This window comes from Rhinoraja longicauda, chromosome 27 (assembly GCF_053455715.1).
Source record: "Rhinoraja longicauda isolate Sanriku21f chromosome 27, sRhiLon1.1, whole genome shotgun sequence".
Lineage (NCBI taxonomy): Eukaryota > Metazoa > Chordata > Chondrichthyes > Rajiformes > Arhynchobatidae > Rhinoraja > Rhinoraja longicauda.
In genome coordinates, this window is record NC_135979.1 from 11637504 (window position 1) to 11649965 (window position 12462).

Here is a 12462-nt window from a genome sequence, read left to right on the forward strand (position 1 = left end):
ACGACGTTTGTGATAGGTTTCATACTTCACAAGGCAGATATTGAAGTAAAATCCATTCCAAAAAAACAATGCTTTCTGAAATTAAAAGAGGCAGAAAACCCTTTTGTGTCCCAAATTTTCCTTCATATGTTCGTCCAGGCATTAATCACTGTAAGTAAGAATTGTGAGACTTCATTTAATCATGGTTTCACTCAATCATTTATGATCTGCTTTTGGATAACAGAATCTATATAACACATAATATAACAAGTTCAGTTTACTAACTGGATGCTGATATATTTTTGAAGGACGGAAATATGTTTACTCTATCTCTGGAACTCAAAGAAACTTTCAAGTTAAGTTCTGGTTATTCGGATGCATGGCATGAGGAAGGTCTTATCCACTGGGTTGGGTAGGGGGTGTAGCGAAGGGAAGAGGGTTGGTTCCAGGAGAGCACACTGATAAGAAGTGGCCACACAATTTTTCAAGTTAATCTCCACTCGACTGTTTAAAACTGCTGAGTTACACTCATCAAGGAATGCAGACATGTTTCAGCAAGCCATTTAAATAGTTGGATTATTCTTTCAGGTATTACATTCAGTGCAGCTGGATGTGAGGGCTCACCTGGTTGATTATAGGCCTCTTACATTCATGTTATGATTTGCAGTGGGGAAGGGGGAATCACTTGGTTTATATTGGCAGTTTTATTTTGTAGACTCCTATATGGAAATTATTTTCTTGTGAGGGAGTCTCTTATATCCTGCAATGCTCACTCATGGGGAATGAGACTGTGGATGTTAGGTAAGGACATCCTCCAATGGACTTCCTACTACCTATTTTGCTCTTGTTGCCCTCCAAGGCCTTCAGGCTACAGGGTTCCTTACTACTTTCACTATATCAGCAACTGCTGCCTTTGATTAGCAATGCAGCGTAGCATACGGCAAACAATAATAGTTTCAATATTTACTAACCATGCACTGCAAGGCACCCCAACTGATGCAGGCCACAAAATTTCAATTTACGCAGACTCGCAGACTTTTCCAGTCTTATCCTGATGCTTGTATGGCTCTTGTGTTTGCACGCGAGTGATTTGAGAGCATATTGGTATGAGTAGCCAAGGAGTAAACGCAACTTATCTTCCTATCTGGTCCATGCAGGCCTCTGAAAATGTCCAGTTGTACAAACTGCCCCAGGATGAATGAGTCACATAACCTATAGTCATATGAGTCATCTACTGTGGTGCCACCTTCAGGGATCCTTGGACTATTACAGTTACTCTGTAGCTCAATATTCCCTTGCGTTTTGTCATTCACTGTATATGTCAAACCCTCATTAATCCTGCCAAAGTGCATCACATCACACTTGTCAGATTCAAAAGCCATCAGCCATTGCTCTTCCATGTTACTACTCCACATAAAATAAAAATTGAATTGCACAGAGTCTAAATGGGTACTTACTAGGCAACCCAATGTATAATCGAATGCATTGCAAAATTTCACGAATCGTCCTTACCTGCACCCTTGCCCTCGACTGGTTCCTCTTGCCCATTACTTATGACTCCTTGTTCTGGATTCGCACCAAAGCAAATTGTTTCTATCTAATTTAGCAAAACCTCTGTTTGCTGCTTTCCAGATTTAGCAACAAAAACTGTTTTAGGAAAGCTTACTAACATGTATCCAGAAAGCAATTTTACACAGCAGCGCACTTTCAGAAGAGCCTCAAGCTTGGAGTCCAAAACCCATAACAGTCACAGATCATTATCTTCAAACTACCACATTATTAACAAAGGAAATTACTTCAGCATCCGCAGAAGAATTTCTGCAAGAGAAAACTAAAAGGACCTCGGAGATCAGGTCAGGTTATTTCCTTGGTATTGATATTGACTGGATTTCACATGATGCTGCTGGCAATGGTTCTGGGGTCCTTTTCAACTGCAACTAATATGTTCATTTATAAAATAGGTTAACTTTGCACCAATAATGCACATGCCAGTGATCACAAATTGAGAAAAGAGATAACTATCAATGCAGCTGCACGAAAGGAGAAGAGCAGGTGCGTTGAGAAAGGAAAGCAGTATTGAACATTGTCACAAATGAAATTGTTTATGACTGAGGAGCATCGACATTTCATACTTTCAACGCAGATCTTCTTAAACCATAGCCTCCCATCTACCATTGTGGATACAGCACCCAACTACATCTCATCTATTTCCTGCAACAATGTTCTCACCAGTCCCTCCTGAGGAGTTCATCTGATCCTCACCCCACCAACCTTCACATTCAATGAATCATTCTTTGCAATTTCTACCAGCTCCAACAAGATCCCACCAGCCGGCTCAACTTTCCCTCTCACTGTAACATTTCGAAGAGTCTTCTCCCCTTAAAATTTCTTGGTCCGTTCTTCTGTTACTCCCTGCCCTTTGAAACTACCATACAGCTGCAACATCTATCTTTTCAATTTCACACCGTGGCACCCAAACACTCTTTCCAGGTGTAGTAGCAACTTGTTCAATGTAGTGTATGGCAGTCTGTGGAGACAATACAGTCTCCTCTCCACTGGAGAAACCAAACAGATTTGTCATCTGTTTTACAGAGCACGTGTATTTAGTCCGCAGGGAAACCCGGAGATTTTAGTCATCTATCTCACACTCACTCTGTTCTATCTATGGTCTCTTGCATTGTTATAAGAAAGCCCAGCGCAAGCTTGAAGAACAGCACCCGATGTATTGTCTAATCATATTGCAGAGTGAGAATTCTCTCATTTCTTTGTCTGTATCTGAACTGATCATTTCTGCTATAAGTCTGTGATATTGACTCATCTTTTCTCTCTTCATTCGTACAAACTGACCTGCTGGATTTGTTCCAATGCCCTGCTATGTGAAATATATCATGCTTTGATTTACATTACCTTTAACTCCCTCTCTTGCCCCATTTGATTGGAGAACATCTACAACTCACTCCACTGCAATCCTGGCCTATCTATCCCCAACCCTTCTTCCCTGTGACTTACATTAACTCGATTTAGTCTTTTTTCCAATTCCTACAAAAGGGTCTTTTACCTGAAATATTAAATCTGTTTCTCTTTTTACAGATGCTGCCTGACCTGCATGATTGCTTCCAGCCTTTTCTGTTTTTATGTCAGATTTGCAGCACATGGATTTTTATTTTGATTTCCATCGAGCATGAATGGAAATATCAGACACAGAATTTAATCAAAAATACTGAAGAATAATAAGTCTGAAGAAGGGTCTCGACCCGAAACGTCACCCATTCCTTCTCTCCAGAGATCCCGCTGAGTTACTTCAGCATTTTGTGTCTACATATCAAAAGCGGAAGCTGGCTTGAAGAAATTTAAAGGTAAACTGGGAGAAAGGAACTTGGGGAAGAAAGGTAGGTTGGAGATGAGACTGCAGTTTTTTAGGATTTTTTGATGAGTGCAGGGTTGGTGTGGTGATGAAAGCACTTTCTAAAGAGAATAGCTAGCTTAGAGTCATAGAGTCATAGTGATACAGTGTGGAAGCAGGCCCTTCGGTCCAACCTGCCCACTCCGACCAACATGTCCCAGCTACACTAGTCCCACCAGCCTGCGCTTGGTCCATATCTCTCCAAAACTGTCCTATCCATGTACCTGTCTAATTGTTTCTTAAACGCTGGGGTAGTCCCAACCTCAACTACCTCATCTAGCAGATTGTTTCATACATCCACCACCCTTTGTGTGAAAACGTTACACCTTAGATTCCTATTAAAGCTTTCCCCCTTCACCTTGAATCAATGTCCTATGGTCCTAGATTCCCCTACTCTGGGCAAGAGACTCTGTGCATCTACCCGATCTATTTCGATTTTGTACACCTCTATAAGATCACCCCTTATCCTCCTGCACTCCAAGGATTAGAAACCCAGCCTACTCAACCTCTCCCTATAACTCATGCCCTCTAGTCCTGACAATATCCTCGTAAATCTTCTCTGAACTCTTCGAACAAATCTTCGAACAAATTTGACTATCAGGTCGCATATCGACACAAGATGGGTGATTGTAGTGAGGGGTGAGACAAATATGTACACAAAGGGTAGCTTTGATGATGGTGCATCCTTTTAATGCCATTAAATCTCAAGGGCAAATGATTAGATTCTCTCAGATAGAGAGACGGTCAATGCCTGATACATTTGTAGCAGAAACACTACTTGCTAATTAGACTTTTACTTCTGTCTTTACAATGAAAGGAAAGTTATTGATGAACCAGCTGAAAATCGTTGGACCTATGACATTGTCACAAACAGTTCCTGCAGTGAAGCCCTGGAGCTGGGATAATTGATCTCCAACAATCACAACCATTTTCTTTTATGTGAAATCTGACTCTAACTATTGGAGTGTTTTCCCTTTGATGGGCATTGAATTCAGGTTTGAACATTAAATATGCAAACAATACTCCATGACTTCAAGCAATATATGGACCAAAGCTGTAATGATGTTTGAAGTTGAATGGTCCTGGTGAAACCCAAAAGACTATTGGTAATCAGATTTTTGATAAGTAAGTGGTGGCACAGTGGCGCAGCGGTAGAGTTGCAGCCTTACAGCGAATGCAGCGCCGGAGACCCGGGTTCGATCCTGACTACGGGTGTTGTACAGAGTTTGTACGTTCTCCCCAACATCTTCGGTTTCCTCCCACACTCCAGATGTACAGGTATGTGGGTTAATTGGCTTGATAAATGTAAAAATTGTCCCTAGTGGGGATAGGATGGTGTTGATGTGCGGGGATTGGCACGGACCCGGTGGGCCGAAAGGGCCTGTTTCCGCGCTGTATCTCTAAACTAAACTAAACTAAAGTGCCAGTTAAAAGCATTGTTGATTTTACTTTCCATCATTTTCCTGATGATTGAGAGTAGATTGAATAAGCAGTAATTAACCATATAGATTTTCCTTATTTTTGGAGATAGGACTTGACTAATCCCGAGCTTTATGTAATGGTAGAATGGTACAAAGTGAGATATGTTTGGTTACAGATTGTATAGAATAAATTTCTGCATGTGCAGATGTTCCATAGTCCTTCATGCATGCAGTTTTGAGATGCTAGATCTATTCTGAGTTAAACTCTGTTGGTGCAGTGGTTACACGCAGCAATGTGCAATGTATCCTCAGTGTGCAACAGGCATTTCATCTTCGCAGAGACTCTTATCAACACTGCTGTGGATAGATGCATCTACTACTGGTAGATTGATGAGGTTGAAGTCAAGTCGATTCAACCTGCCTCCCCCACCCACCATGTTGGTTAAAATGACCTGTTGCAGACTCGATCCAGTAGCTTTCGAGTCCTCCAGCACTTCGAGCCAGCTTGATGAGTGGGTGATCACTAGGCCAATCTTGCTGATGGGGCTGAAGTTCCCCACCCTGTGTAAACTTTATTCCCTGGCTGTTTCCAGGGCTTCTTTCAAGTGTTGTTCAACATGGAGGAGTATTAATTCATTTGCTGAGGAAGTAAGGTGTGGTAATTAGGGTGTTTCCTTGCCCATGTCTGGCCTGATGCCACAGATTTCATAGGGTCTGACATCAAGGTAGTGGTCTTGCCCCACCCACTGTATTATCATTGCACTACTATATATGTAAATCTAACCTGCTGGTTAAGCAGAATACACCCAGGGATTGTAATGGATAAGACTGGGATATTCTCTGAAATGCATGATCCCGTGAGTCCAATTTTAACAGACTATTGCTTAACTAGTCTTTGGACAATTCATCCAGTTGTAACATCTGTTTGTGAGGAGATATTTGCAAGAACAACTTTGCTGGCAGTGAATTTCTATGTTCAATGATGGCATTTGCAGTTCCTAGTGTCTTCACTTACACCTCATTCAATTTAGTATCAGTATCTCCTCCACAGTGATGTTGCCATCTACAGATTAAATGACACCTTAGAGAACATGCCTTTCCAGTTTGCAAGAGGGACCCAGTTTTCCAGTTTCCTGTTTATACGGAATTTCCGTCCCTTGGTTGCGTTGAAATTTCAAAATCCTGCACCTCCGACTTCTCACTCATCCTAACATTTCTGATGTTGTTGATTGTTTAAACAACTCCCTCAATTCATCTTCTCATTATTTGATAGCTATAGACTTGAATGCTCTGGTATGCAATTGGTCCAGATTCACTACTTTGGTTACTACTGTGCACTATAAAATCGAAATATTAAATAAAGAATAATAATTGCTGCATATATTGAGATCATGCAGCATCACAGGAGAGGGGAACAGAATTAATTTTTCAGAACAACAAGCTTTCCTCAGAAATGGGAGAAAATGTTAGGAGATTAGTAAAAAATAAGTGTCCTTTGATAACGAGTGATTAAACACCTATAGAGATCATTATTTGCCTGTAATCTATTATCTCGCACATGTTCGTCAACTCCTCCATGATTCTCCTACAGTGTAGACAGTCGAGAGAAAAGGAAGAGTGAAGTTGAAGAATTGAAAACAAGAAAAGAGACTTGGTCAGTATGAAGCTGAAGAGCAATGTGAAGTGGGGTCACGCTGACATTTGGACATTTGGTTACTGTCAGAGTGGGGATGGGGAATGTTGTGAACATTTTCCTCCAATGTCCCTGATACCGAGAAACACATACAATTTTGAGATACTGCACACCATGAACAGATTAGTAAATTGTACAAGTTTAAGCTTTTGATAATTGTGGACCAGGTGACTGAGGTGATTATGAAAATTAACAGGAATGTTTTAAAGTATCAAACAAACACATATATGGAAAGAACGACTTTTAAACATATAATTGGCTGCAAAATCAAAGCAGTCTGGAAAGTTTACAAAGAAATATATTAAAAAAGAACTTTACAAGATCATAAGACATAGGATCAGAATTAGGACTTTCAGCCCATCAGGTCTGCTCTGCCATTTGATTATAGTTGATTTATTTATCCTTCTCTATCTCATTTTCCTGTCTCCTCCCGTAACCTATGACACTCTTTCTAATCAAGAACCTATTAATCTCTGCTTGAAAAATATCCAAGGAATTGGCATCTACGGCCGTCTGTGCTAATGAATTCCACGGATTCACCACCCTCTGGCTAAAAAAATTCCACCTTATCTCTATTCTAAATTCCATCACAGTGAGGAAGGAGGTGACTGGACACACTGTGATGGATATTTCTTTTTTTTGTGTGTTTTGTGTTAGTTGGGGTTGTGTAATTTGCTTATTTTATTGCTCTATTGTTGGACTGTGGGTGACGAAATCTCGTCCAAAAGACTTGTTTTTTGGATGACAAATAAAGATATCCTGAATCCTGAAGTCTGTGCCCTCTGGTCCTAGACCCTACCATTACAGGAAATATCCTCTCCACATCGACTCAGTCTAGGCCTTTCATTATTCGTTAAGTTTAAATACAATCCTCCCTCATCTTTCTAAACTTCAGTCAGTACAGGCCCAGAGCCATCAAGTAGTCCTCATATGTTAATCTAGTCATCCCCGGGATTATTTTCGTAAACCTAACCTAGACCCTCTCCAATGCCGGTACATCCTTCCTCAGATAAGGGGCTCAAAATGGCTCCCAATATTCCAAATGTGGTCCGTCTCGTGCCTTATAAAGCCTCAGCGTTATATATATGCTTTTATATTCTAGTCCTCTCAAAATGATTGATAACATTGCATTTCCTTCCTCGTTACCGACTCAACTTGCAAATGAATCTTTTGGGAATCCTGCGCCAACACTCCAAGTCCTTATGCATCTTTCTGAATACATAGCTTTCGAAGTAGGCTATACCTTTATTCCTTCTTGCAAAGAGCATGACTGTACACTTTGCCACTTTTTCACCCACTCCCCCAACCTGTCCAAGTCCTTCTGCTGACTCCCTGCTTCCTCAACACTACCTCTCCACCTATCTTCATATCATCTGAAAACTTGGCCACAAAGCTATCAATTTCATCATCCAGATCAACAACAGTAAATTTGTAGACCAAATGTTGCAGAAAAAGTGTTTTTAAAGAGTTAATGAGCTTTGTTTGAAACTACGTGCTAAATCTTTGAGTTGTTTGAACTCATCATGATTATTAAAGAGGTATAGTTAAAAACAAAGTCGTTGTCAATATGGTTTGTCATGTGCTGCATTTAATTTGGCTAATTGGCAACACCAGTCACCTAGACTCAGGTTAATTTTCATTTGTCAGTCATTGAGATGTGAGAGGAAACCAGAGATCTTTCAGGAAACCTTCACCGCCACAGTGAGAACATGCAAATTCCGTGCTGAAAGGTCCCAAGGTCAGGATTGATCCCAGGTTGCTGGAGCTATATGGCAGCATGATGGGTTTGTGCCAATATGTTCCCTACATTCGCAAGCTGGGAAGAAGTGCAGTGACTTACTTTTGAATTATGTGCCATACTCACGGCATTTGCTGCCTCTGTCCTTAATTTACTTTGTGCTATGTCACATCTTGTTGGTGCTGCTGTGTTGGCAGCAGCTGCATCTCAATGTGCTGCCCAATGTTTGGAGTTTGGAAGAACTGCAGTGACCAACTCTTGAACCTGCTTCCATCCTCAATCCATTTGCCATCTCTCTCCTCAATGCACACACGTGCCTCGGACAACAGCAATGTTGAGCAACATTCAAAATGCTTTATCCAAATAGCAGCATCAGGGCACCTGCCATCTTCCCACAATATAATAGGAAGGTCCACAGTTTTTCCATTATGGTCTACCTGATTTATGACACAAGAAAATCAACATCTTAACCACTAATCAATTTCCTTTGAATTTTAAATTATAAACAGACTTCTGGTCAGATCCAATCGAGCCACTGCCCTGTCTTGGAGTTCAATATCAATTGCTATTTCTGTCAGGCCACCATGAATTTGAGTACCTTAACTACCCTAAAATGGAAGTGTTAAAAGGGAACTATGACCTAGTTTCTAATCTACAATAATATCAGACACTGTTTTATAATTCTTCATTGTTCAGAAGATTGATAAGCATAAAACAATACAGCACAGAAACAGGCCCTTCCGCCCACATTGTCTGTGCCGAATATGATGTCAAGATAAGCTAATCTCCTCTGCCTGCACAACATCTACATCCTCCATTCGTTGCATATCCATTTGCCTGGCAGTGCTTCACACCTACCACTCTCTGTGAAAAAAGCTTGCGCCGCACTGTTTCCTGTTAAATAGCTATGGACCAATACAAAAAAATTGTAATTATTGAACAGGTAAATTAATCATACTTATAGATGAATCATAAACTTTTTTGATCCCAGTATCAATATTGTACGTCTTTTATGCTACTCCTAAGTGAAATGCTGCCATGGAATTTCTAATTTGAATCTCGCATTGTGTAAAGCACACCCACCGACGTTCCAATTCTTTACAAACTAATTAATTCCAAAGTTCTCTTTTAATATACACAAAGCCACACAATTGTACTTACATGCTCTCATAAACATGTAACTCGAAACTTAAATGTATAAATTGCCACGTACTAAAGTAAATACTCAAATGGTAATTCTTACAAACCCAATCAACACTGTTATCAGCCCGTCAGAAAATGATTCACAATAACTTCCATTCTGACACTCGTATTTAGTTTCTCTCCCATTCACACACAATGTCACAATTTAATATCAGATCCATTTTGACAATTGGTGTTTGATTTTTGGCTTCTCCTTGTAAACTCTTTTCTAATGCTTTTACAAACTTTCAAGAGCCTAGGACCGAAATGTTAATTAATTCTCTTTCCACAAATGCTAATTGACCTGCTGAGTGTTTCTTGCATTTTCTATTTTTATCTTGTATTTCTAGAGTCTGCAGTTTTAGTTTGGTTTTCTTGTGAGGCCTAATAAATAGCAGGCTGAACCAACTGGTGGCCTCAACAAACTGTAACATAGCAAGAACTCACTGCAGCATCAGCATGATGATTGCTTAGGTGAGCTCACAGAGTGTAACAGTGGCATTTACCTGATCCATTTCGACAAATTGGTCAAATCATGGGACGAAAGGCTCCAGAATGGTGAGGTAGTAAGGCTCCAAAAAACAAGTGAGCAGCTATGCAACAGTTGAAACTGTTCTGAAGGGCTTCGTTTGCATTAACACAGTCAGGTTATGACACCATAGATAGGAAATCTAACCACAGTGAGTAGATTGAAAAACAGGACTGGATTTCTATCAGATAAGGAATGATTTTCAATACAACTTTATCCAGTGATGTTCAACTATTCATACATAACTGTGGCATCAGGCAAAAATGCATTTCACTGTGCCTCGGTACATGTGACAACAAAGTAGCATTGAATGAGAATCTTCATAAAATTGATGTGAATGGGAAACAAGGTTGGGGGGTGGAGGGGCGGAATGGGTGGGCACAGAACAGAAATATTTTCTGACTGGTCATTCCTAGCCCAAAGATGTTATGGTAGCAGGAACTTAATTAATGTATGGTAGGAGGAACTCTGTCATTCAATGATACCATGGATCAAGAGTCAAGAGTGTTTAATTGTCATATATGGATCAATTAAATTACTTGGAGCAGCGTAACAGATCTGTAAACACATTACTCAATAGATAAAATAACAATATTCTGCAGTTGTACAGGGCCCTAGTGAGACCGCACCTGGAGTACTGTGTGCAGTTTTGGTCTCCAAATTTGAGGAAGGATATTCTTGCTATTGAGTAGGTTTACTAGGTTAATTCCCGGAATGGCGGGACTGTCATATGTTGAAAGACTGGAGCGACTAGGCTTGTATACACTGGAATTTAGAAGGATGAGAGGATATCTTATCGAAACGTATAAGATTATTAAGGGGTTGGACACGTTAGAGGCAGGAAACATGTTTCCAATGTTGGGGGAGTCCAGAACAAGGGGCCACAGTTTAAGAATAAGGGGTAGGCCATTTAGAACTGAGATGAGGAAAAACTTTTTCAGTCAGAGAGTTGTGAATCTGTGGAATTCTCTGCCTCAGAAGGCAGTGGAGGCCAATTCTCTGAATGCATTCAAGAGAGAGCTAGATAGAGCTCTTAAGGATAGTGGAGTCAGGGTGCAAGGGGTTTTCTGCGCCGAGCTTTCGCCCGACCTAAGGTCCCCGTGCCTTGCTCTGATCCCTTGACCAGGCCGTGCACACTGGTTCCCCGTGAGTGGTTCGACCCACTCACCCCCTACGGTTCTAGACACTGGACTTAGATGCAGGAGCGTTGATAGTGCAGGAAAAACTCAACCAGACCAGATTTGAAGACCAGGGTTTAAATGGAAAAGGCTTTTATTGAGCACTTGGGACTATTGTCCATGAATGCTCTTCACAGTTCTATAAGACATATCTATAAAACAAATACCGATTTACATGAATACTTTTGACTATGAATCCTTAAACGTACAGTTCTACAAGACATATGCATGAATACCTTTTACTCTGAATTATAAAACGTACAGTTCTACAAGACATATACATGAATACTTTAAGATGGGTCACGTACGACACATCGCAAAATTGGCCAACACATACACACTTACACCCACGTTAATTAAAACCACCCTCCCCTCTACACTAAACTATGTCCAGGATGTGCAGGATCGGGGTACATGCTCACCATGGGGCTATTACTGGGTTTACTGGCTGTTCGTGCTGCTTCTCCGCTGTTCTTCGTGAGGGTCGTGCTTGTTCCGTGAGTTTCTTCTTTCCGTTCTTCTCGGTGAGTCTCCATTCTCCGTGCCATTTGTTGCCTCCTCTGACTTCTGTCCTGCACGAGTTTTTCTTCTTGCGTTTTGACTTCTGACTTGTGTGAGTTCTTCTCCCTCCTGGCTTGCGTTCCTTGCATGAGTTTAAAACCCAAAAGTCGTGGCCAGTTATACTATTCTGACCCGTCCTATCTCCCGCCAGATCTCGGGATCTCTTTGTTTCAAAGATGCGTTATGTCCGGGGACACCGGTGATGGCTAGACGGTCTGTTAAGCTATTTTCCCTTAAGAGGTGATGGGTGTAAATGGGTTTCCATCACCTGCCAGGTATGTTTCTATGGGCTATTGTGCCCCCTTAACGGGATTAACTGTGTAGGTCGGCTTGGGGCATTGTGAATATGCTGATGTCAGCGCCCCAGTGTCTGGACTTCGACCTGGTTTCGCGGGTTTCTGCACGGCCAATATCCATCCATTGTTCTGGCCGTGGCTTTGCAGAAACCTAGAGACTGGGCTGTAAGGTTTTTGCTTTTGTGGCTGGTCACGAGGTCCCGCGGCCATCTTAGGACCCACGGATTGTGACATCCCTTGTTAAACTGACCGCAGACTTTCTCCGCTATCAGCCCCAGTCTCCCGTGTAAAATGTCCAAAAACTGCAGCTCTTTGGTTTGGTTGTTTGCAGAATGAGGGAAAACTTCTCAAATCTTACAGTCCCTCCTGTTGATTTGCATAACCCCAGCTTATCGAATCAATTAAATAATGTGGTTGAGCAATATTTTCCCGATTTTCCACACCTGAAGTTTTAACTAACTAGTGCTCCATTGCGATCGTAC